Raw genomic sequence first — 23,776 nt, forward strand, 5'->3', positions numbered from 1 at the left:
AGGAATACTCAGAGTCAGTACAGCACCTGCTAGTCTTTCCTATTGGTGGTGCTAGCTTTCCAAGGAAGGCTTCTCTCAACTCTTTCTTGAGAAGTACCAACACGGCTGATAAGCTCTGGAACTGGGCACTGTTCAGTGAGAAGACTTGCACATGGTCTACTTATTTTCTGTTCCAGGGCTCAGTATTCCATTTCTATGTGCCTACCATTCCCTCTAGTTCTTCTGGTTCCATTCCACCAGAGTTACTAGCTTATTCTCAGTAGGGAGTGAGTATCTAGGAGTCTAACTGCTTTCTAAATAAACTTTAAAACAAATCCCTGCTACACACACAGACACGTAACACTTTATTCATAACTTCCTCAATGCTTGGAGCTTCCAATTCCATGACTATACAAGTTTGTGGGTAAATGGTAGTGTTTCCCATTGGCGTCACACTTTAATTTTATTCCCATTGGCGTTACACTGCAGACACTTTAATTTTCTTCTGTGCCACAGATTTACTTACCATTCTTCCATTTATCATAGAGTTTCATTGAAGATGTTTGTGTTTTGACTTTTTTTCTTCTTACTTTGGGAGTGATTTTTGAGTACAGAAAAAAGTGGAAAGATATCTTCTCTATCATTATGAAATTGCTTATATTCTATAGTTATTTATAATGGTAAAAAAGGGTTTTTTGTTTTAGTTTTTTTTTTAACTAATCAAATCTCTGTCTTGGCTTGATGTGCTGTTTAATTCATTTGACTTAATAGTTTTTGAGTGGCCAACGTGTGTCAAGCACTGCTTAGACAGTAGGGGAACAGCAGTAAACCAGACAGACATGGCCTCCACTCTCATGTACATCATGGTGCAATAAGGAGACAGACACCAACTTGTAGTTATATGTGTGAGGATTGTTACGAAAAGAAAAGTTCAGAATGCTGTGCGATCATACTGAAAAGGTATTTAACATCATATAAAGTAGAGTAGTCTACTCTTATCCATGGAAGATATATTCCAAGACCCCAGTGGATGACTAAAATAATAGATAGTGCCAAACTCTAATATACTATGCTTTTTCCTACATATACATACCTATGGTAAAATTTAATTTTAATTAGGCACAGTAAGAGATTAACAATAATAACTAATATTAAAATAGAACAATTATAACAATATACCAGCATCACTACTCTTCCACTTTGAGGCCACTATTAAGTAAAATAGGGGTTACTTGAACACAAGCACTGTGAGAACACAACAGTCTATCTGATAACTGAGATGGCTACTGTGTGTCTAGTAGGTGGGTAGTGTAGAAATTGTGGAAATGCAGGACAAAAGGGAAGATTCATGTCCCAGATGGATCAGAATGGGACAGTGAAAGATTTCATCCTGCTACTCAGAACAGTGTACAATTTAAAACTTATGAATTGTTTATCTCTGAAATTTTCTAGGTAGTATTTTTGGACCATGCAGGTACCTGAAAGTGTGGAAAGCAAAACTGCAAATAAAAGGGAACTACTATATAAGAAATGATTATTAAGCTGGCTCAATAAATTGGGTTTAGGGACTGGAGAATGGGGGTGAGTTGGAGAGGAGAAACAGGACTTTGACACAAAGTAATAGCAAAGGCAGGCCAGCAAGAAGGACAGAGCATAGCATATTCTGGGAGATGAGAGAGGTCTGCCTATACCAGGGCAGGGCGGGCAGCAGTGGGAGAATGATTCTGAATGAGAATGAGAATTAGGAAGAGATCAGAAAATTTCTTAAGCTATAATAAAAATGTTAGACTTTGGTTTAAAGGCAATGTGACATCATCTCTCCAATCAAAGATCAGATATTTGATCATGTGTTATCTTCTGTATGTACTTATATATATGCTTAATATTTGAATCTTAATCCACAGGCATTGTATTTTTTACAGGCTTTGAAAAAAAAGAGCATATGTTGATTTTCTCATCCAAATAGCAAATTTCCCAATGCAGTGTAATACATATTCTATTCTTTCTTTGTTAATATATGATGCCTCCTTTATCACACATGAAGTTGTTATATAAATTAGACACTGAATTACTCATTCTATCTTATTGATCTATTCAACTATTCTTGCACTAATACGTTGTAAATTGTTTTGGCTTTGTAATATTTCTTCATACTGATAGAACAAGTTTCTCTTCTGTTGAGCTTTGAATTGAATTGTAAAATTCTGATTTGGAAATATATATATGTGTGTGTGTGTATATATGTGTGTGTATGTGTGTGTGTATATATATATATATATATATATATGAATTTTCATTCTGTCACCATAAGACCTTCAGTGCACATACAAAGTGAAATTCTGTCACAGTCAGTTCCATTACAAAAAAATGTAGAAACCAATACATGTCAAAGAATCATCTTTTTGGATGTTAACAATAGCAAACATCTATTCAATACTTCCCATTGTGCCCCAGTACCTAATACTGTGATTGAATTTCAGTGGCAATAAGTAAACACTTGTTGATGGAATTAACTGTTTATTTTTATTTAAGCTGTACCAGAAGGATGAGAAAAAGACGATGTCAGACAAGATCAGGTATAATGAACAGCAAGAACAAATAAAATTTAACATCTTCTACACAATATTATCATGCGTAGAATTCATTGGCCTGACTCCAGCAATTCTGGCCCCAGTCTCATCTCCATGTTTTTGATGGAAGTTAAGAAATGAGCGTCATCCATGATTGTATATTTAGAAAACCCCATCTCTCAGCGCAAAATCTCCTTAAGCTGATAAGCAACTTCAGCAAAGACTCAAGATACAAAATCAATGTGCAAAAGTCACTAGCATTCTTACACACCAATAACAGACAAACAGAGAGCCAAATCATGAGTGAACTCCCATTCAGAATTGCTTCAAAGAGAATAAAATACCTAGGAATCCAACCTACAAGGGATGTGAAGGACTTCTTCAAGGAGAACTACAAACCACTGCTCAATGAAATAAAAGAAGACACAAGCAAATGGAAGAACATTCCATGCTCATGGATAGGAAGAATCAATATTATGAAAATGGCCATACTGCCCAAGGTAATTTATAGATTCAATGCGATCCCCGTTAAGCTACCAATGACTTTCTCCACAGAATTGGAAAAAAACTACTTTAAAGTTTATATGGAACCAAAAAAGAGCCTGCATTGCCAAGACAGTCCTAAGCCAAAAGAACAAAGCTGGAGGCATCATGCTACCTGACTTCAAACTATACTACAGTAACCAAAACAGCATGGTTCTGGTACCAAAACAGAGATATAGACCAATGGAACAGAACAGAGTCCTGAGAAATAATACCACACATCTAAAACTATCTGATCTTTGACAAACCTGACAAAAACAAGAAATGGGGAAAGGACTCCCTATTTAATAAATGGTACTGGGAAAACTGGCTAGCAATATGTAGAAAGCTGAAACTGGATCCCTTCCTTACACCTTATACGAAAATTAATTCAAGATGAATTAGAGACTTAAATGTTAGACCTAAAACCATAAAAAACCTTGGAGAAAACCTAGGCAATACCATTCAGGCCATAGGCATGGGCAAGAACTTCATGTCTAAAACACCAAAAGCAACAGCAACAAAAGCCAATATTGACAAATGGGATCTCATTAAACTAAAGAGCTTCTGCACAGCAAAAGAAACTACCATCAGAGTGAACAGGCAACCTACAGAATGGGAGAACATTTTTGCAATCTACTCATCTGACAAAGGGCTAATATCCAGAACCTACAAAGAACTCAAACAAATTTACAAGAAAAAAACAAACAACCCCATCAAAAAGTGGGCAAAGGATATGAACAGACACTTCTCAAAAGAAGACATTTATGCAGCCAATAGACACATGAAAAAATGCTCATCATCACTGGCCATCAGAGAAATGCAAATCAAAACCACAATGAGATACCATCTCACACCAGTTAGAATGGCGATCATTAAAAAGTCAGGAAACAACAGGTGCTGGAGAGGATGTGGAGAAATAGGAACGCGTTTACACTGTTAGTGGGACTGTAAACTAGTTCAACCACTGTGGAAGACAGTGTGGCGATTCCTCAACGATCTAGAACTAGAAATACCATTTGACCCAGCCATCCCTTTGCTGGGTGTATACCCAAAGGATTATAAATCATGCTGCTATAAAGATACATGCACACGTATGTTTATTGTGGCTCTATTCACAATAGCAAACACTTGGAAGCAACCCAAATGTCCATCAATGACAGACTGGATTAAGAAAATGTGGCACATATACACCATGGAATACTATGCAGCCATAAAAAAGGATGAGTTCATGTCCTTTGTAGGGACATGGATGCAGCTGGAAACCATCATTCTCAGCAAACTAGTGCAAGAACAGAAAACCAAACACCGCATGTTCTCACTCATAGGTGGGAATTGAACAATGAGAACACTTGGACACAGAAACGGTAACATCACACGCCAGGGCCTGTTGTGGGGTGGGGGGTGGGGGAAGGGATAGCATTAGGAGATATACCTAATGTAAATGATGAGTTAACGGGTGCAGCACACCAACATGGCACATGTATACATATGTAACAAACCTGCACGTTGTGCACATGTACCCTAGAACTTAAAGTATAAAAAAGAAAAAAAAAAAGGAGTAAGCAAGTTATATCATCTTAATTTGTAAAACGTGGATAAATAAAACAATACAATAATTTCACTCAAGTTTAAATTTACACAAAACTTTGAAATAAGACAGTATAACTTAATATATTCTAAGAAATGTACATTTGAAACAATGTAAAAATATATTACTAAATGGTAAGTTATTCAGAAAAATGTAAAATACTACAGATCACTCTCCCAAATCAAAGTAAAACAAAACCCACAATTCTTAAGCATGACATAATTTTAAACCTGACTTAGAGAAATGAATGTCATCCTCAGAAAGAGAAATGATTGGAGAAGCTTCTTAGGATCAATATCTATGTGTCCCTAATAGCCAAACCTGAAAAGCGAAAGGAGACTTCATGTCATGACAGTTCAGTTCTGGCCAACACTGGGAATGTCCTGTGATTGGCAGCTGCAGACTGAGAGTTTATCTAAGTTTAAATCCTAGGTAATGTTACACCCTTCATGTATCTCTGGTACCCTACACAGCTGTGACCCACAATAAGAAAGGAACATATTATCTTCAGTTGAGGTGTGAGTTACATTAGTTTCAGTGTTTGTTTGTTTGTTTGTTTTTTACAAAATTTCCATTGCCTAGCAATCATAGCCACTTTATCCCCTCTTCAGAGCCCACCATTTTCCTATTAAAGCCAAATATCAGTTTCAATATCACAGGAAATCTCCATCAGCTCAATAAATATTTGAGGGGAAATTCAAAGCTGGCATATTTATTTATTTCTAAGAATATTTTTCTATTCAGTTCAGACCAGAAATCAAATCTATAGATCAGGGGAAATTACTATATGAAAGTTAATTTCATCTGTCTTCCTGTTTTTGATTTTTATTAATATGACTACTAGAAAATTTAAAATTATGAATGTAGCTCTAGAGATGACAAGGCTGAGCACAGAGATGCCCTCCAGGTTGCCTCGCAGCCCAGGGAAGGAGACGGGTCTGTACAAAGCAGTCCAGTCCAGGACAGTATGTGATCATTTCCAAAGGGAGTGCATAAATACAGTTATTTAAGAGTTATCAAGAGACAGGAATTCCTTCTGACTAGGATAATTAGATATTTCTACCAACTTGGTTACAATTGAATTTTCACAGAATTCCAAACCTAAGTATTTTCTCTAACCTGCAGGTTATCATGGAAATATGAGGAAGCCCCAGTGCCCATAGGAAAATCTCTGATTATGAATTCTGAGGCCCAATCAGCTCCCTGCATTGAGATTGAGAACCCAATGGACTAACAAAACTCATGGCAACTCCAGAACTGAGTTAGTCTAGATCTGCTAGCAAATAGCAGATTTCCTTTATCTGGCAAATATTTCATAAATGACTACCAAATACTGAGACTAAGATCTTAGATTACAATGCTAGCTACCTTACTAGATCATTTTTCCTTCTTTACCCATACATTACTAAAACTAGTAAAACAGGGAATTGACCCAAAGGTTGACAGTTGGGTATATGAAGGAAAGCAAGGGCCCTGGGAAGTTCACGAACTAGCAAGTAGCCTCTGAATAATCAGAATTAATTACATCAACATAACCTCATTGGGACTCCACTGGATTTTCATTTTTGATTCACTTTAAGAATTTAAATCTATTTTATGAACCAGCAGGATGTTTTGAAAGATAAACAAAGCTGTCTGCAGTTTGAATTTCTCCTGACTTTGTCTAGCTCCAATTTCATATTTACCTCATTCTCTCAATTGTTATGGACTACTTACTCTTTGACAACTCAAAGAACCAGATGTGTTTCAAACCAAGAGGCCAAATTCTTCTCCTGAGAATTCTCTTCCCCGGGAATTTCTATAAAAGGTGCTATAAAAAGTGAATCTTCCTGGCAGCATTTTGAAGGCAAACTCTGCTCTGCATGGCATCAAGTTACCTGGAGGCTGTTCAGCATTTATGGTTCCGGAGCTATAACTTTCAAATGCAAATGTGATACAAGCAAGACCACTTGAGACATGAGAACATATTGAGATGTCATTGTAATTACACAGGACTCAGACCTAGCCAGCAAGCCAGGACTATGTACGTGCAGGGGTGATTTGCTTCAAGCCAGTTCGTCTTTCTCCTCAACTCCCAGAGGCCCAGCCAAGATACAGACAAACCAATATGCTATGAGCACTGTTCTTGAATTGTAAACACTGACAACAAACTTCCCAGTGGATAAGGCAGCATTGAGTCTCTAGCCACATGCCAGACATGCTGTTAACTTCAGTTCTTACAGCAGTGATGATTTAAAATTACTAATTTCCACTTACAAAATCAGAAGCTGAGGCACAGAGTGACCAGGAACTCACATAGTGATTAGCAACTAGTATCAGAACCAGATGAGTTAAGTCACTTGCCCAGATGAAGCAAAGATTCGAAGACAGGGTTATCTGAATCCACATCCTTGCTCTCAAATTCCATGACACACTTTCTACCACAGAATATTTTATTTTAACAATGTATAATGCATCTTTTCCATCATCCTTCAAAGTATTTGATATAATTGGGCAAATCAAGCCGTGATTAGAAACCATGTTTTCTCCTCTGTAAAATGAGTTAATGGTAACAGTATCACCATAACATCTGGTTATTAAGGGGTGGAATGGGGCTCTTTGTAAAAGTCATGTTTTACTTTGTTTAATAACTGCCCACGTCATTCCACAGAGGATTTGAAATGACTTGGCCCAGTAAATAACTCCTCTAGACATCCATTTATTCATCAATAAATGGGGATAATAACATCAGCCACGTACTGATTGGGGTTGAACCCAAGCAGCCTGGGGTTGCTGGAGTGAAAGGGTGGATCTGAAAACACTATTTATGACTAGGTGCTATATCAATGTGACTTTGCAAGTACAAGAGCAAAAGAAGAATTACAGAATCCAGGACCTTGTTATGTTTCTTTTTTTCTCTTAACCCATGTAAGGTTATAGTGAAAGGAAACAAAACACTTCATTTTCTTGTTTCTTTCTGTTCCGCACAAACTTGGGACCTGCTTATTTTAATCAAGCCATCGTGTTCCTAGTACTCACAGCTTCAAGGGTCCAAGGAAAGATGGCAGTGGCCCTCATCCCAGAACTTGCTACCTGGGAGAATGTTTCTGGAAAGGAGTGCTCAGCTTTGGGGGATACTTAATAGTACTCTCCAAGGTATCATTTTCTGGACAGCTCCATTCTGCAAGAAAGGTCAGAGGGCAAAGCAAAGCCCTCACAGGTAAATATTGAACCAGGTGTTTAAACACCACCAGACACCATACACAAATAGCAGCTGCTAGAGGGAATGTGAAGACCTCATCACCTGGCAACAACTCCGATTAAGGTTTCTTCATGAGAGATCGTAGGAGAAGGAAAATCAAGCGTCCATGGTGTATGGCCAGGCCTCTATGTCTTCACACATCAAACTTTCCTGAACAAGGCAAAAGGAATTACTCAAGCCCTTGACAATAATGGAAAAACCATGCAAAGGAAAGTGTGGTTCTTCTGAAAGAGGAGATGGCCATGGAGTTAGTCTAGATTCTTTTTCTGCAATTCTAATCTTTGTGTAATTGTTCTACGGTCCACAGATGTCATCTGGGGAACATTTTACGGATATGGCTCAGACTTTCATTATATGAAGTGTAAAGCAGTGTCACATATATAGAGAGGGGAGGAGGAGGGAATTAGCATTTATTATCTACTGTGTGCCATGTCCATGTCATGTGCTGACTGGTTAGTTCTCATTATCTCATTTGATTCTCACAAGAGCCTCGCAATTACTCCCAATTTACAAAGCAAGAAATTGAGACTCAAGTTATGCTCAGTTTATGTAACTAGTAAATGATCAAACCAGAATTCAAATTAAAATTGCTGTTATTCAAAAACCATATTTTTCTAATTTACCATGATCCAACATGTCTCAGTAGTGGCTATTCCTAACTGAACTTTCCCAATTCTCACTCATCTATCGTGAAATACATGATGCCAGAACTAGACTCAGCACTTGAGCTAAAACCTAGTAAGCCATAAGTTCTGGTCCCCTAAAGGTTTCCACTGGTGCAATTCAAGTCTCTATTTACTCTATTTTATTTATTTGTACCCAAATAAAATTTCAAGTAGAAGTTCTTATTCATAAGCTTTATATGGACGTAGAAGACTAGTACCTCAATGGGTTGTAGAAAGCTAATAGCCCAAATCTCCTAATTTTACAGATTAGAAAACTGAGATACTGAAGAGTTGAGCATTTGCTTAAATTCACACAGTTCATACTGAAGACAAGAAGAGAGCCCAAGCCTGTGTCTGTCTCAGGTTATCCAAAAATTGTGGATCTTGTCATCTAAGAGTCATATAAATAATTTTATTTATTTATTTATGTATTTAGAGACAGAGTCTCTCTCTGTTGCCCAGGCTGGAGTGCAGTGGCGTGATCTCGGCTCACTGCAACCTCTGCCTGCCGGGTTCAAGGGATTCTCCTGCCTCAGCCTCCCAAGTAGCTGGGATTACAGGTGTGCATTACTGCACTAGGCCATTTTTTGTATTTTTAGTAGAGACTGGGTTTGCCATGTTGGCCAGGCTGGTCTTGAATTCCTGACCTCAGGTGATCCACCCGCCTCGGCCTCCCAGAGTGCTGGGAGGATGGATTTTGATATAGTTCCTTATCCCAGAACCTATTACAGACCTGAGTCATTGCCCTGGGCCAGAAATAAATCTCTTAAATATGCGTTACATATATGTGTAGGGGTGTGTGTGTATATATGTATGTGTGTGTGTGTGTGTGTGTATATATATATTTCAATCAGATAATGTTGTTTATTGTTCCCATCTAAAGGGATGACAAGATTAAGCAGGCACTTACAATAATAGAGAAAGGCCTAGAATGTAAAGACAAGGAATCTGAATTCATTGCTCAGCTTTGCTTGCTTTGTAACGTTGAACAAGTTATTCAGTCTCTCAAAACTTTGATTTTCTTATCTATAAAAGGGAAATGTTAATCCCTACCTTAAAAACTTTAAGGATTTAGCAAATAACAGACGAAATACCTGGCACAGCCTGACATATACTAGCCATGCAATAAGAATTAATCTTTTCCCCATACTTCTTATAAAGCAAAAAAAGAAAAGAACAAAAAACAGTAATGGCACTGCTGCAGTGATTCTTAACTCATTTTTGGGGACATACTTAAATTCTAGAATTATGGGTACAGATTTATAAAAGACATCAACAACAACCACCAAAAAAAAAAAAAAAAAAAAAAAAAACTCAGCACAAAGTTAGACATGTAGCAAACACTGCAACCCAGTCACCACAGTAGTGTAAAAATGCCACATTAAATCATCCACAGTTGTCACATTATTTATTCACACTGTCATCTGCACAGCAACATCATGTCTCTGTGTGAGTAACACTGTTTACTGCTCTAACTGTGCTCATCCCACACTCACAAGGCCAAGGTCCCACCTGATGCAATCAATGCCACTCCTCCTTTGGTACCAGCTTGGTATCTAACTGTGCCTCTTCTTTCTTGCAACAAATGGCACCTAACCCTATGCCATATCCTAAAACAATATCCATATCCCTAAAACTATCTATCTATCTATCTATCTATCTATCTATCTATCTATCTATCTATCATCGATCTATCTATCTATCTATCTATCTATCTATCTATCTATCTATCATCTATCTATCTATCATCTATCTATTCAGTTATAGCAAAAACAAATATGCATTAGTTAAAATGCAGCAGTGCACCCAAGAAAGCAACCAGGTACATGACTATGACCAAAACCCTTGCATTTAGGTAATCTGCAAGCTCAGCCTGCTACTGGGCTCCAGACAGCTCAAGAGTCTGAGAAATCTTGTGTATCCCTGATGTTCCACCTTGTAATCTTAAAGTCTGTGTCCTAGTTACCCAGGCTGGAATCCAGGAAACGCATCTCTTCCTCACTTCCTACTTCCTTTTGGAGTGAAGGAGAATCTGTTGTATGATAAATAAACACTCCAAGACAAAGATTTTAAGGACATATTTTAGAATTAAGGTTTAAGATTTGTTTATGATGATTATTATATGGATTATATCTCCAATTAACACTGTCTTCTTCAATCAGAATCACTGCATTTGACTCAGAAAGTGGCAGACCACTCTTTCCATTCTAGGACATTAGTTCAAATCTGTCAGTGCTGATAATAACAAGCAATTGTCTCCAACCGTGTGTGCTCTATCGGTTTTAATTGAGTGTATATTGAACAAATATTCATTGTCACTAAGCTAATTCTGCTCAACCTTTCTGGCACTTTCAGCAGGAGGAATAGAGATAAAAAGAAAAACAGGTAGAGGGAGAAAGGGAGAGACAGAGGGAGGGAAGGAGGAGGAGAAAAAGGAAGGAAGGAGGGAAGAAAGGAAAAAATTAAATTATTCTCACATGCCAAGACCCACAAAATGTTGGATGTCATCAGGAAAGATATTAGAAATGAAATAGAAAGGGCCAGGCGTGGTGGCTCACTCTTGTAATATCAGCATTCTGAGAGGCTGGGGTGGGAGGATTGCTTGAGGTCAGAAGTTTGAGACCAGCCTGGGCAACATGCGAGACCCTGTTTCTAAAAAATATTAAAACATTAGCTGGGCATGATGCTGCATACCTCTAGTCCCAGCTACTCAGGAGGCTGAGTTAGGGTGACTGCTTGAGCCCAGGAGTTCAAGGCTACAGTGAACTATGATCCCACCACCACATTCCAGCCTGGGTGACAGAGTAAAGACAAGTCTCTTAAAAAACTAAAATTAACAACAACATAAAAAAGTGAAATGGAAAGCATGACCCTGTATTGTATACAGGTGACTACAGGTCACTTTATAGGTACCTTGTTAGTCCCCCAGCTCTGCATCACCTGTGCCCACCAATCTGGGGGTACTGGGATCCACCCTCAGAACTTCCCTTCTGGGAATTTAGTATTAAGGCAAGTCACTGTGAACACTCTCATCTTCTATCTTAGCTATAGAGTTTATTTCTTCTTCCTATGATTAAGTCCCACCCTTGTCTTCTAACCCTAGAATTGAGATTCATATTATTTTTCATGATTAAGCCCCTGCCCCTGCCTCACTGCCACCCAATATGTCATTTATTTCAAGAACAAAATTGAGTCATTATGAACTAAATGTCATGTAAACTAAACTTTCACACTTTATTTTAATCCTCACAAAATCCATTCATACAGGTGTAATTATCCCCATGTTATAAATAAGGAAACTGAGATACAGAGTAGTAACTCACCTAAGGTCACGCCACAGCAAGTAGTACAATGGATTTTGATATAGTTTTTTACCCCTGAACCAATTCTTTTAAAACAAACTAAACACTACACAGGAGTTTTTTTTTTTTTTTAACTAAACACTAAACACTCCTGTATTCTTGCCTTTCAGATATTCATAATCTAGCCGTGTATGGAGACAACAAAATTAATAGCTATGGAACATGATGACAGAAGCAAGTAAACAATGTTATATTAGCGGAGGAGAAAGCAGTTTATTCTTCCTGAGGCTTATCTGTATAAAAAGAAAGAGGAAGTATGGGGATGGGCTTTCAGAAAAATGAAAATGCATGAGTGGCCAGTAGTAGCTTATAGTCAGAAATAAGGTGTTTGGTAGGAATATGGCAATAGAAAAACTAAAATATTGTTGGAGATTGATTAGAGAAGAATTTGAATGCAAACTAGTAAGTGAGGACATTGTCTCTGGACAAGTATGCTTTCAATAAAAGTTTTATTTTCCCAAGTTTGGAAAATGGATGAGAGCCGAGAAAACCAGAAGCAGAGAGGCTTTTACAGTCCAGACTGAGACGATAAAGTCTGATCCAGGTTTGCATGGCATGGCAGAAAGGGTTAAGAAGTAGGATTTAAAGTTCTATTGTTGGTAGCCAGTCAGGTTATGAGGATTGAAAGTAAATAATTAATTGAAGATTCCAGTTTAGGGAATGGTTCCAGAAATCTCACTGTCTTCCAACGAAGGTGTATGACAGCATTCTTGCATAGCTATAAATACCTGAGACTGGGTAATTTATATGAAAAGAGATTTCATTGGCTCAGAGTTCTGCAGGTTGTGCAGGAAGCATAGTGGCATCTGCTTCTGGAGTGGTCTCAGGAAGCTTCCAAACATGCCATAAGGCAAAGCGGGAGCAGGACATCACATGGCTAGAACAGGAGAAAGAGTGAGTGAGTCAGGGCAGCAGGGCGGGGCTGTGGGGGGCAGGAGGGAGTGCTGCCACACACTTTGAAATGACCAGATCTCATGTGAACTCAGAGCAAGAGTTTACTTATCACCAAGGAGATGGCCTCAGCCATTCATGAGAGATCCAGCCCCATGATCCAAACACCTTCTACCAGGCCCCACCTCCAACTTTGGGGCTTACATTTCAACATGAATCTTAGGCAGGGACAAATATCAAAACTGTATCATACATCTTGAAGCATTAAAAAAATAAAATTGGAACAATATGAACAAGTACTGAATAGCCACATAATATGCTTATGATATGTATAAGCTTGTGAGCAGGTAGTGTAAAACAATGCTTCTACAATTTTAATGATCATTCAAATAACCCGAAAATCTCATTAAAATGTGTATTCTCGGTGAAACCCCATCTCTACTAAAAATATAAAAAAATAGCCAGGTGTGGTGGCACATGCCTGTAGTCCCAGCTACTCCAGAGGCTGAGGCAGGAGAATCACTTGAACCAAAAGACCAAGAACCTACATTTATAACGAGCTCCCAAGGATGTTGAAGCTAATGCTGGTCCTCAGACCACTTTTGAGTATAAAATACCAAAAATGACCAGGTGCAGTGGGTCATGCCTGTAATCTAGCACTTTGGGAGGCCAAGGCAGGAGGATTCCTTGAGCCCGGGAGTTCCACACCAGCCTGGGCAACACAGTGAGACCCTGTCTCTGTGAAAAATAAAAATTAAATAAAATACAAAAAGGAGATCTTTAAGACACTCTTAGACAGATAGTAACTGTTTAATAGGTCAATTAAAAAAACCGGCAATGGAGGATTTGGGGGATGTGAAAGGGGGTAGAATACACATTTTATTTATTTATTTATTATAGAGTGCTGCTTGGAGGCTAGCCATGCCTTCCACAAAGTGTCCTTGGTGTTGCTTGTAAAGGCCATATGAACCTAGGATGTCTTTGCAGCTCTTCCTGGGAGGTCTTTTCAATGTACTAGATGGAAACAATGAGTCCCATGTAACTGCAGAGTTTCTTCCATCACAGCCAAGAATGTTCACCTTCTATAGAGTAAAGAGTCCCTTGGCTTTTTCCTTTGCCAAAACTTAAAGACTCACACTAGAGATGGGGATGAAAACATTTAGCAGTCAGCTCCCTTAAAGAATGTTGAAAATATACACCAGAGATCTTCATCCAAAAGTAAATAATTACTGTTTGGTGAGTGTTTAGAATCCTGATTGGAACATACTTAAATCCTGTCAGCTCTCTTCTTACCGACAACTGCCTGCCTATTTTAACTTGCAGGTGCTGTTGTTGTTTGCTTGTTTGTTTCTGTTTTAATCTGGTTGTATATTAAAGATATCCAAAAAATTATTTTTTTAAGAAATGTATACTAACTTTCACACCCTAAATATACTGTTATTTCAACAAAATTAAAGCCTCCAAATATTGAAGGGAACCTTAAAAGTTAGCTACTAGCATTTCTGTACCGATACCAGCTAGGTGGTCAACTACACTCTGCTTGAACACCTCCAGCATGGGTCAGCTCACCACCATTCAGAGATCTCAGTATACCTTTAGACCACGGTGTTAGAAAATCCGAACTTATTTTATTCCAACCTGCCTTCATACCTTTTCATTTATTCGTCCTACTTCCACTCTATGAATGCAAAGAAAAATGTAACCCTTTCTCAAATAATTGTTCTTCAAATGTTGAATACCACTAGTATGGTCCCCTAGAGTCCTCATTTGTTCCAGATCAACAATTTTTTGTTCTTCTGACTGTTCCTCACATAAAATGAATTCAAACCTCTTCTCTGTTTAATTACTTGTACTCTAAAATTGTTCCATTTTTTTTTCTCTTAAACTGTGGTATTCTTAATCAAAGATAAAACTGCAAGTGGGACTCTGAGTAGCTTAGATAAAAATGTGCCTATCACATCCCTTACATCCATTAATTTTCCACCTTCATGTATTCTGAGGTCATACTAGAGAGTTAGAAAGAGAAAAAAGAACATAGATTCAGAGAGAAAGATATTTGAGATTGGCAATCCAGCCCCAACTCTCACTACTATATATGCAAGTTATTTAACCTCTGAGCTGAAAACTTCAATTTCCGAAATGAGAAAATTAAATTTAAAAATTAAGGATGGACATGAGTTGTACAGATAAATGTATATAAAGTCTCTAGCAATGCCTGACACATAGTAGACATTCAACATGTTATTATTATTTTTGGTATTTTGGCAATGCATATTACTGATTAACCTACATTGTAACTACTGTCACCTAAAAATCCCAAATCCATTATATGACATATTTTAGTAGCACAATTATTTTATTGTGAAACCAGTGACATAAATGTACCTTTACTTATATGCCTTTACTTCTTTCAAAAATTAATCTATCCTTTCAGAGTTACTTGAGTTCTTTATGGATAAAAATTCTGGAACCAAATATTTTAAATACCCTTCTCAATTTTGAACAAGGTAAAATTCTTACGAGCATGACACTTGTTTAAACAAGAAACACACACACTCCCCCGTACACACACAGGTTGAAGGAAGAGTCCAATGCCTCTAGAAATATTGCCAAAAGTTGATCCTTCAAATCCAGCCCTTGGACTTCCTGTGAATTAGCTTATTTATTATAAATCATCCTCATATCGTTCAACCTAGTCAAAAAGATGTCATAAGAAACTGTCTTGCATCATGTTGAAATCCAAACATACACTGTCTATGCCTAGTCCATCAAAGAAGGAAATGATTGCGGCATGGGTGGTTCATTCTTGATGAACCCCTGAATTCTAATAATTGTGATTACTTCCTTTTCTAAATGCTTACAAAACGTCTTCCTAATAATACTTTTTGATTCTTGCCTAGAATTTCTAAAAGCAGGTGTGATGGTTAATACTGCATGTCAACTTGATTGGACTGAAGGAGCAAAGTATTGATCCTGGGTGTGTCTGTGAGGATGTTGCCAAAGATTAACATTGGAGCCAGTGGACTAGGAAAGGCAGACCCACCCTTAATCTGATGGGCACCATCTAATCAGCTGCCAGTGAATATAAGGCAGGCAGAAAAACGTGAAGGGGTGAGACTGGCCTAGCCTCCCAGCCTACATCTTTCTCCCATGCTGGATGCTTCCTACCCTGGAAATCGGACTCCAAGTTCTTCAGTTTTGGGACTTGGACTGGCTCTCCTTGCTCCTCAGGCTGCAGACGGCCTATTGTGGGACTTTGTGATCATGAGCCAAGGAGTGCTCCACCAATTTTCTAAGATGGAGACTAACAAAATCTGGCCCTATGTTTACATACTTTTCTCAACAAGATCACAGCTATTCAATCCAAAGAAGCATATTGACCCTGCCCAATGGAAGAACCAGGAAGATGTGGTCATTCATTCAATTCTGTGTGTAGTATTGGTGCTGTGTCCAAATTAGAAGCTAGCTGAGGTAGCTTGCACCATCTTTTCTAGTTGAAATGGTGAACTGATAGGACAACTAATAAGTACAAAGAGTTCACAAAGAGGCCCTCCTCTGCCTTTCAAAAGGAAAGTCACCTACACATGTTTAGGGTGTCTCTGCACATGTCTCCAGCCCTTCATAAGAAAGCAAGTACAGTGTGGATTTCAAATTGTGGATAACTTCAGATCCAGCTGATTTTTGACAGCTGTGTTATTGCTGTGGTATCCTTTCTTACACGTGATGGTGACAGTTTCTGGTTCTCCCCATCCCCACAAAAGTTGTTGAACCATAGCACCAGGAAGCCTAAGAATGCTAAGGGCTCTAGTTCAGGCTTTGTTCCAGGCTTTCTGGTGTGAGCTCTGCTGGTGATAATGAAATTGAAGCTACTTATTTTCAGTGGTTTTTTCTCTGGTCTTGAGTGAATGTGTCCATAGTTCATTATTTTCCAGTAGGAATAATTCCTTTTCTGCATTCACACTCCATAGAGAACCTGGACTAACACAGTAGGACTCTCTATTACTATGTGCAAGTAAGGAATGATGAGAAAATGGTTTCACATATCCCATTAACAGAATTTCTAATAAAGTAAGGAAGTATTTTTCAACACATGTTATACAGAAAACTATTCCAGGACGATGCATATTTTTTAAAATTTTTATGTTTTTCAAATAAATTTGGGAATGGCTGAAACCATGAGAATGTCTTGAGATTTTAGCAGAGTTTTGCAGTTTTACTTGTAGAGATCTTTCACCTACTTGGTTAGCTATATTCATACTTTTTGTTTGCTTATTTTGCAGCTGTTGTGAAGGGGTTGAGCTCTTGCTTTGATTCTCAGCTTGGTCACTGAGGGTGTATAGCAGTGCTACTAATTTTTGTACATTGATTCTGTATCCTGAAATTTACTGAATTTATTTATCAAATCTAGGAGCTTTTAAATGAGTCTTTAGGGTTGTCTAGGTGTATGATCCTATCATCAGAGAAGTAACAGTTCGACTTTCTCTTTACAAATTTGGATGCCTTTGATTTCTTTCTCTTGTCTGATTGCTCTGGCTAAGACTTCCAGTACTACAATGAATAGAAGTGGTAAAAGTGGGCACCCTTGTCTTGTTCCAGTTTTCAGGGTGAATGTTTTCATCTTTTGCCACTCCCCATAGTTGGCTGTGGGTTTGTCATAGATGGCTTTTATCACCTTAAAGTATGCCCTTTCTATGCCGATTTTCCTGAGGCTTTTAATCATAAAGCGATGCTGAATTTTGTCAAATGTTTTTTCTTTGACTATTGAGATGATCACGTGATTTTTGTTTTTAATTCTATTTATGTGGTGTATTACATTTATTGACTTGTATAAGTTAAATCAACCCTGCATCTCTCTGATATGAAACCCATTTGATCACAGTGTATGATATTTTTGATATACTGTTTGATTTGGTTAGCTAATATTTTGTTGAGGATTTTTGCATATATGTTCATCAGGGATATTGGTCTATAGTTTTCCTTTTTTATTATGCCCTTTCAGTATCAGGGTAATACCGGCTACATCGAATGATTTAGGGAGGATTCCCTCTTTATCTTTTGGAATCATTTTAGTAAGATTGGTACCAATTCTTTGAATATCTGATACAATTCAATTCTGAATTCATCTGGTCTTAGACTTCTAATTGTTGGAAATTTTTTAATTACTGTTTAAATCTTGCTACTTGTTATTGGTCTCTTCACAGTTTCTATTTCTTTCTGGCTTAATCTAAGAGGGTTGTATATTTCCAGTAATTCATCCATCTCCTCTAGGTTTTCTAGTTTGTGTGCATAAAGGTGTTTATAGTAGCCTTGAAAGATCATTTGTATTTCTGTGGTATCAATCGTAATATCTTCCATTTCATTTCAAATTGAGCTTATTTTCATGTTCTTTCTTTTCTTGGTTAATCTGGCTAATGGTCTATACATTTTGTTTATCTATTTAAAGAACCAGCTTTTGGTTTCATTTAAATTTTGTATTTTTTGTTTGTTTCAATTTCATTTAGTTCTGCCATAATCTTTATTTCTTTTCTTCTGCTGGGTTTGGATTTGGTTTGTTCTTTTTTATTTTTTATTTTATAATGTTTTTTGAGATGGAGTCTCACTCTGTTGCCCAGGCTGGAGTGCAGTGGCATTGGTTTGTTCATGTTTCTCTAACTCCTTGAGTTGTGACCTTAGATTGTCTATTTGTGCTATTTCAGACTTTTTCATGCAGGCATTTAATGCTGTGAACTTTCCTCTTAGCACTGCTTTTGCTGTATGCCAGAGGTTTCGATAGGTTCTATCACTATTATCATTTACTTCAAAGAATTTTTTAATTTCCATCTTGATTTCTTTTTTTGTTTTTATTACACTTTAAGTTCTAGGGTACATGTGCACAACGTGCAGGTTTGTTACATATGTATACGTGTGCCACGTTGGTGTGCTGCACCCGTTAACTCATCATTTACATTAGGTATTTTTCCTAATGTTATCCCTCCGTCTGCCCCCCACTGCATGACAGGCCCTGGTGTGTGATGTTCCCCACCCTGTGTCCAAGTGTTCTCATTGTTCAATTCCCACCTATGAGTGAGAACATGCAGTGTTTGGTTTTCTGTTCTTGCAATAGTTTGCTCAGAATGATGGTTTCCAGCTTCATCCATGTCCCTATAAAGGACATGAACTCATCCTTTTTTATGGCTGCATAGTATTCCATGGTGAATATGTGCCACATTTTCTTAATCCAGTCTATCATTGATGGACATTTGGGTTGCTTCCAAGTGTTTGCTATTGTGAATAGTGCCACAATAAACATATGTGTGCATGTGTCTTTATAGTAGCATGGTTTATAATCTTTTAGGTATATACCCAGTATTGGGATGGCTGGGTCAAATGGTATTTCTAGTTCCAGATCCTTGAGGAATTGCCATACTGTCTTCGATAATTGTTGAACTAGTTTACAGTCCCACCAACAGTGTAAAAGTGTTCCTATTTCTCCACATCCTCTCCAGCACCTGTTGTTTCCTTACTTTTTAATGATCGCTAATGTAGCTGGTGTGAGATGGTATCCTATTGTGGTTTTGATTTGCATTTCTCTGCTTGCCAGTGATAATGGGCATTTTTTCATGTGTCTGTTGGCTGCATAAATGTCTTCTTTTGTGAAGTGTCTGTTCATATACTTTGCCCACTTTTTGATGGGTTGTTTGATTTTTTCTTGTAAATTTGTTTGAGTTCTTTGTAGGTTCTGGATATTAGCCTTTTGTCAGATGGGTAGATTGCAAAAATTTTCTCCTGTTCTATAGGTTGCCTGTTCACTCTGATGGTAGTTTCTTTTGCTGTGCAGAAGCTCTTTAGTTTAATTAGATCCCATTTGTCAATATTGGCTTTTGTTGCTGTTGCTTTTGGTGTTTTAGACATGAAGTTCTTGCCCATGCCTATCTTCTGAATAGTATTGCCTAGGTTTTCTTCTAGGGTTTTTATGGTTTTAGCTCTAACATCTAAGTCTTTTATCCATCTTGAACTAATTTTTGTATAAAGTGTAAGGAAGGGATCCAGTTTCACCTGTCTACATAGGACTAGCCAGTTTTCCCAGCACCATTTATTAAATAGGGGATCCTTTTCCCATTTCTTCTTTTTGTCAGGTTTGTCAAAGATCAGATGGTTTTAGACATGTGGTATTTTTTCTGAGGGCTCTGTTCTGTTCCATTGGTCTATATCTCTGTTTTGGTACCAGTACCATGCTGTTTTTATATTCTTTCTGATTTTCTTCCTACTTTTTGTCTGTCAGTTATGGAGAGAGATTTTGAACTCTACAAATACACTATTATCTTTAATCTATTTCTTTTTTCAGCTCTGTCAGTTTTTGCATTATGCATTTTGAAACTCTGTTATTAAGTGCATTGAAATTTGTTCTGCCTTCATAATGATCTAGTCTCTTAATCATCAGGAAAATCTCCTTATCAAGAGTAATAGTCTCTATTTTGGAAAATACTTAGTCTGATACTAATATAAGTCATTCCTGCTTTCTTTTGATTCATGTTTGCTTTTTCATTCATTTACTTTAAAATCATTTTAAAATTCATATTTTAGTTTTATTGTACATAGCATATTTTTTAATCCAATAATCTCTGTTATCGGATAGTCTGATAATCTCTGCTTTTCAATGGAATGTTTAGACAATATATAAGGTAATTATCAAGATAATTAATTTCAAACTATAATTTTGTTTTCTACTTATCTCTTCTATTTTTAATGTTTTATTTTCTTTTCTGCCTTCCTTCAGATTAAGTGAATTTTCTATGATTTAATTTTATCTCCATTATTGTTTTGACTGGTTTGTTAGCTACATGACTTTTTTTAACATTAAAGATTTAGGGTTTACATATTCATCTTTAACTTATAATGTCATACCACTTTACATATAATGTAAACATTGTCAGCATATCTTTTTATTTTCCCGTCCTTTCTTTGTGTTAACATTTTAATATGTTTTACTTCTCATGTTATAGCCTCATAATATACTGTTATTAATTTTGCTGTAAACAGGCAATTGCCTTTTAAAGAAATGAAAAAGAAGAAAATTCTCTAATATTTACAGTTTCTGCTGCTTTTATTATTTTTTTCTGTAGATATATGTTTCCATCTGGTATTGTTTTCCTTCTGTCTGAAGAACTTCCTTTCATATGTTTTATAGTACAGGTCTGCCAGCAATATATTTTCTCAGCTATTGTTGTCTAAAGAACTTTCATTTTGCATTCATTCATTTTTGAAATATAGTTTTGTTAGTTATAGGTTATAGGTTCTTCAATCACTTCTAAAACGTCTTTATTGTTTTCTGACTTCCTTTGTTTGGGATATAAAGTATGAGGACATCCTTAATCTCCCCACCCCCATGTAATTTATCTTTGGTTAGTTTTCTGGGATTTATCCTGCTAAGAGTTAATTGAAATTCTTGGATTTGTTTGTGTATAGTTTTCTTGAAATATGGAAAAATTTCAGCTCTATCTTTTCTAATAATTTTCCTACCCTCCTCCTTATGGAGTTTCAATTATATATTGGTAAAGTTAGATTCATTCGTTGTCCACCAGGATGCCAAGGCTGTCTAAAATGTTTTGGAATGGCTTTCTCTCTGTGCTTCATTTGGATGTTTCTATTTCTATGATTTTCACTTCAGCAATCTTTTCTTCTATAGCATCTAATCTTCTGTTAAGTGCCTGATCTGAATTTGGCATTTCACAACATAGCAAGACCACCATGCTCTGCCTGCCCTCTACCTCTCATAAATTGCTTCCAGGCCGAAGGCCAACATGATTAATCCTAGAGCACACATGTGGTCTCTTCGCTTAGGGATCATAGCCCTACTTGGCTTCTTCTTGTACAATGTCAGAAAATGTTTTTTTTTTTTTTTATACTTTAAGTTCTGAGGTACATGTACAGACCGTGCAGTTTTGTTACATAGGTATACACGTGCCATGGTGGTTTGCTGCACCCATCCACCCGTCACCTACAATACCTAATGTAATGTAGCTTTTCTCTCAATGCTGTCCCTCCCCTAAACCCCTACCCCCCAACAGGCCCCGTTGTATGATGTTCCCCTCCATATGTTCGTGTGTTCTCATTGTTCAACTCCCACTTGCGAGTGAGAACATACGGTGTTTGGTAGAAAACAGTTATGTTATGCATTTTCCCCAAGGTTCTAGCAGTTTAAAGTGGAAAGGCAAGTGTCATATTAGTTTCTCCATGATCAGAAGCAAAAATTTTGTCCTGTGTAGTTTGAAAAATTCTAAACTAGAGAAATTGTATAGATGTTTCTGATTTACTTTTATACTTGAGCGTTAATTTCCAATAATTTATTGAGAGAATAATAATTAATTCATAAGAGTTTAAAAAATTATAAGTCTCTAAGTTAAACTGGTATCTAGTAGCCAGGAGACAAATAGTATGCAAATCATTTGAGAAGGATAAAGCTTAAATTAAGTAGAATATTTTAAATACAGTTGAATCAAGACATAATGAGTAATATTATACTGTGTTTAATTTATCAAAAATTCTTACTTGGCTATTAAAGAAATGATCCTTACCTAGTTCCTCAATTAAAACATTAAAATCAGGCATCAAAAAGATCGTCCAATATTAGAATGGGAAGAAAAGTATATATCTTCCTTTCCAACCCTCACGTTTTATAGCTTTGGAAAGGAGAGTTGGAAAAGTCAACTAATTTTTTTCATTCACCCAAAGAAGCATAACTTGTTGTTGGAAGAGGTGATGTTACCACATTCCTAGTACTGTGAGCCACATACTTTTCCCTCCTCCCTCAGAATTCAAAGTATGCTGAAACATATGGTGCTATAAAACTAATCAATATCAATAAATAGGATGTTATCTTTCTAAAAATTAGATTTTTCAATTATCTTTATGTCATATTATTTTTAAATTGTTAATTAAGCAAATACTAGATTAAATTTTACTACATATTGCGTTATTTGTGGTCAGTTATTACTTTTCCAAAAATTGAGCAGCCAAATTATGATGCAAAGGAAGTAGGGAAGAGTTATAATATTCTGAAACCATTTGTTTCACCTGTCTACTCTTTAGCCCTGTGCAATATTATATTGAGTTAATGTCTTAGAAAATAGTTATTATTTGAGCTCATGGAGATTTTGTAAAGAATTATATCACTTATCAAAAATCCCAAGTCCCCATAACTTATTTGATCACCTCAAGAGTTCCCTTAAGGTTTTATTTTTACGATCTTAGCAAGCATTTAAGCAAATAACTCATCTAAGTTGTCTACAGAGTTGAATTGAATCTTCCACCAGCTTGTGTTAAAATAATGTTTTGAATGATGTTCTAATAATTTAGAATTAGCTTTTGCAAAAGAAGTATATAATTCCTTTCCCTTACTACTAACACTATTATGTCCCTTCCCTGCTTCAAAAAAATGGACCTTGAGTTCAAAAAGAGGATGTACCAAAATAAATGTAAGTTATAAAGTGACCCAAATCTTCTGAACTCCAAACTGCTTCCCACTGGCTTTATCTATGCTCTATTTCAGTGTCTCCCTCTGGTATAGCATTAGCCAAATAACTGTTGTTAAAATGCACATTTGCAGTAAAATACATTAGTTCAAGAGAGTTATCAGTTGGGGAAAGCAGAATGTTGGCCTAGAAGAAAAGGGTTCTGAGATATGCATTTATACATTTAGTCAGCAGATAACTATTGAGTACTCACTGTATGCTAGACATTGTGTTAGGGGAATATACTGATAAACAAGCCATAGTGAGCATAGTAATCTTTATATATTGTCTGTCTATTTCATTGTTGACAGTTTCCCCCACCCATTATCACCAGCAAACACTGGAATTGAAACTCCATTAGGACCTCGTGTCTTGTTCATCACTGTAGCCCTACCTACTAGATTGATTCCTGCCATATAGTAGAGATTCAATAAATATTTTTAGATTTAGTGAATGATTGAATGA

Source organism: Macaca nemestrina, chromosome 12 (genome assembly GCF_043159975.1).
Source record: "Macaca nemestrina isolate mMacNem1 chromosome 12, mMacNem.hap1, whole genome shotgun sequence".
In the NCBI taxonomy this organism is placed as follows: domain Eukaryota; kingdom Metazoa; phylum Chordata; class Mammalia; order Primates; family Cercopithecidae; genus Macaca; species Macaca nemestrina.